Source organism: Lagenorhynchus albirostris, chromosome 4 (assembly GCF_949774975.1).
Source record: "Lagenorhynchus albirostris chromosome 4, mLagAlb1.1, whole genome shotgun sequence".
Lineage (NCBI taxonomy): Eukaryota > Metazoa > Chordata > Mammalia > Artiodactyla > Delphinidae > Lagenorhynchus > Lagenorhynchus albirostris.
In genome coordinates this window covers 46,627,393-46,631,586 of record NC_083098.1, presented here as the reverse complement: position 1 = coordinate 46,631,586, position 4,194 = coordinate 46,627,393, and the positions used below count along the sequence as shown (strand labels likewise).

General features: G+C 43.6%; 1 pseudogene; it reads left to right on the top strand.

Annotated features, from left to right (window-relative positions):
• The first annotated feature begins 3,118 nt into the window (after positions 1-3,118).
• LOC132519073 (histone H2A.N-like) lies at positions 3,119-3,620 on the top strand (annotated as a pseudogene).
• Positions 3,621-4,194: the final 574 nt, after the last annotated feature.

Sequence of the window (4,194 nt, the reverse complement as noted above, 5' to 3'; positions counted from 1 at the left end):
AAGCTCCATTTCTTCCTCTCTCTGAAGTTTTCCTGACTTCATCAAGCTGGGTTAGGTGATCTCTGTTCTACACTCCAATAACATGCATTTATTACACCAAATCATAATTTTTTTTTGTTTTTGTTTTTGTTTTGTTTTGTTTTTTTGCGGTACGCGGGCCTCACACTACTGTGGCCTCTCCCGTTGCGGAGCACAGGCTCCGGATGCGCAGGCTCAGCGGCCACGGCTCACGGGCCCAGCCGCTCCGCGGCATGTGGGATCTTCCCGGACTGGGGCACGAACCCGTGTCCCCTGCATCGGCAGGCGGACTCTCAACCACTGCACCACCAGGGATGCCCCCAAATCATAATTTTTAAATTTATGTTGACTGTCTTCTCAGCAGTCTGAAAGCCTCTTGAAAGGCTGCGACCATTTTCTTTTCATCTCTACCACATCTAACTCGGCCCGGGTACACAAATATTTGTTGAGTAAATGAAAAGGCACGGGCTATGTCTTATTCATCTTGCATTTCCTAGATCTAGCAGAGAGCCTGGCACAGGGTAGGTGCTGGATAACTTCTATTGAATTAATAGGCAAAGACAAAACAGAGCAGGGAGGCAGTCTAAGCAAGGATGCAGAGTCCCATGAGATGAGGATGCCAGGCAGAGCTCCAGACATGGAACGTGTATGTTTCCCATTGCTACCATAAAAATTACCACAAACTTAGTGGCTTAAACAACACAAACTTATTACCTTACAGTTCTGTAGGTCAGAAATCTAACACAGGTCTCACTGGGCTAAAATTAAGATGTCAACAAGGCTGTGTTCCTTTTTGGAGGCTATAGGGGAGGCTCTGTTTCCCTGCCCTTTCCAACTTCTAGAAGCGACCCCCATTCCCTGGCTCATGGCCCCGTTCCTCCATCTTCAAAGCCAGCAATGGCAGGTTGAGTCCTCACGTTGCATCACTCTGATCTCTAACTTCTGCCTCCCTCTTCCAATTTGAAGTACCCTTGGGATTACATTGGGCCAACCAGGATAATATCCCTATTTTAAGATCAGTTGAGTAATGACCTTAATTCTGTCTGTAGCCTTAATTCCCCTTTGCCATGTAATCTAACATATTCACAGGTTCCAGGGATTAGAACATGGATGTCTTTGGGAGGAGAGGGCTTTATTTTGCCAACCAACAGGGAGTTTGAACATTGATGAAAGTGCGCGTAATTAAGATGATACCAAGGATGAGACAAAAGTTAAGTTTAGAGGCTGATTGTGTGTATCCAAGACCCTTTTTCTAGGACTATGAAGAAAGTGCCCATTAGCTCATATGCTGCCCACCAAATGTTCACTATTCCCCTAATGTAGGGTGACCCCCATTGTAAGTGAAGGGAAGGGATAGTACACATTAAGTCTTTGATATGAAAGGCAGGTACATTTATACAGAGCAGTTATAAGCTGCCAGGTGTGACAGTATAATGAATGAAGTAGCATTTTTCTTTAGGTACAAATGAGGTGGGAGAATGAATGGGGAAAAAGGAGCTACAAAATTGTGGTAGTAAAAGAAATCACTTCCAAATCCCTTTCTTTGGGATTTAATGTCCTTGAAAAGGAAAGGTGGAGTTGGGGAAAGAGCCTCTGTGATCTGTAAACTTCAAAAAGAAAGGGTAACTTTTTTTAAAAAAATAGGGATTGTATGTAGAAGCTCAAGTATTTCAAGAGTTCAGGAAGCTGGCAGCATGATTTTATTATGACTCACTCCGTATTGTGGCTGAGAAAAGTGGTTCCACCTGCTGTGGGGATGCACCTGCCCCTAGGATTCATAATCAAATAACAACTAGAACAACAACAAACAACAACCAGTAACGACCACCAGTAAATACTGGCACTTACTAAGTGCTTACTGGGTGCTGATCTCTATTCGAAGAGATCCATGTGTGTTAACCCATTTTATTTCCACAACTCCACGAGGAAGGTAATATTATGATGCCAGTTGTATACATGAGAAACCAAGACACAGACTTTGAGTAGCTTTCTGAAGCTCTCATGGCTGGTAGAAAGTGCTAGAGGTGGAATTTGAATGCAGGCATCCTGGTTCTCCAGAGTCCACGCGCTTGACATACTCTGCCGTTCAGTCACTGTTGCCTACCAAATATTTGTCTCAGTCTAGTTTCTAGAGCTATGATCTGGGTAAAATATGGGATTAATCTTTTGTTATATATGTTTTAAAATTTATTAGAGAAAACAATTTTTAAAAATCTTAGTCCTTGGGATTTCCTTGGTGGTCCAATGGTTAAGACTCCACGCTCCCAATGCAGGGAACCTGGGTTTGATCCCTGGCTGGGGAACTAAAATCCTGCATGCTGCACAGTGTGGCCAAAAAAAAAAAATCTTAGTCCTATACATGGAAGCAACCTAAGTGTCCATCAACAGGTGAATGGATAAAGAAGATGTGGCACATATATACAATGGAATATTACTCAGCCATGAAAAGAAACGAAATTGAGTTATTTGTAGTGAAGTGGATGGACCTAGAGTCTGTCATACAGAGTGAAGTAAGTCAGAAAGAGAAAAACAAATACTGTATGCTAACACATATATATGGAATCTAAAAAAAAAAAAAAGGTTCTGCCAAACCTAGGAGCAGGACAGGAATAAAGACACAGATGCAGAGAATGGATTTGAGGACACAGGGAGGGGGAAGGGCAAGCTGGGACGAAGTGAGAGAGTGGCATGGACATATATACACTAGCAAATGTAAAATAGATAGCTAGTGGGAAGCAGCCGCATAGCACAGGGAGATCAGCTCAGTGCTGTGTGACCACCTAGAGGGGTGGGATAGGGAGGGTTGGAGGGAGATGCAAGAGTGAAGGGATATGGGGATATATGTAGACATATAGCTGATTCACTTTGTTATACAGCAGAAACTAACACAACATTGTAAAGCCATTATACTCCAATAAAGAGGTTAAAAAAAAAAATCTTAGTCCTGTAAAGGTCCCCTAAAATAGGTACAGGAACTCCTGTAAGTAGTTCAAGACCCATAAAAGGAGGGACCACTTAACATTTCTTAGTAAGTATTGTTGTGGCGTCTCCACCTGGAGAGGCACCTTTTTTGTGCACTTCAAAGGATTTAAACCTCCACATGTACTTCATGTGCTTACATGGTCTTCCCTAGGAAGAAGACTAAAATGTATAGTCTAGCCACAAAGAAGTATGAGCGTACCAGTTCAGCCTTTGGGAAGAAGAGGAGGAAAAGTGAGGCTTATTTTAGTTATATGGGGGAAATCCTAAAGCAAACCCACCCAGACTTCAATAGATGCTCCTGGGTCTTGGATGCTCTGGGCTCTCTGGAGGATTGGCGACTGGAACAGATTAGCCTGGAGGCAACTAGACCATCCTTTGACAACCACAGAAAAGCTGTCGCTGGCAGACAGCTCCTTGAAGCAGTCAAGCAGAGATCCTCTCTGAAGAGCTTTTGGATAAATGAAGTGTTTCTGAATGGCCCTGTTGTTGGAAATGATTGCACTTGCCCCCCAAAATTGTATGCGTCAGAGGGCTGGGTTGGAGACAATGTATCTAAGAAGTACTGGCTACAACAGGAGTCTTGGTGCTCCACACCTGGTCTCCGGGTCCTGTGTTTTTAGCCTCTGATGTCCTTTGTAGAAAAAAAAATAAAGGCTTTTTCTCGTGTGTGTTAAAAAAAAAAAAAATCCTGGGCTTCAGAACTGAAGGTCAGCCATTGTCTCTTATGTCATCAATGCTCCTGATTCCTACCTGCCTGGGAGGTATCTCTGCTCTGGCTAGACTGTCTTCTGTGTCATCTCACTAGTAAATCCTGTTGGTTCCATCTTCCACGCCATCACCCCTCCTTCTCTGAATCTGCTTCTACCACCTATAACACCATCATCCTCTTCCTGTCGATCTAAATCTCAGCCTTCCCCTACCAAGGCTTGGCTCACCACCCCTATCCCAACCCCATCTTTCCATTCTTTATCTGTAAGGGGGTGTGTTAGCTAGATGACATCAGAGGCTAACCTCAAACTTATGCCCCCTGTCTTCCTGGTGGCTGACACTACTCAGATTTTAAAGTGGATTCTCTCATTGGGTTTTTCTAGCCTCAGTGATATGAGATAATCCCTGAATCCTCTTCAAAATTCCTCCTCTGGAGAGAATCATCCAGAACAGCCCAATCAACCTGCCCTTTCAAGATGAAATGAA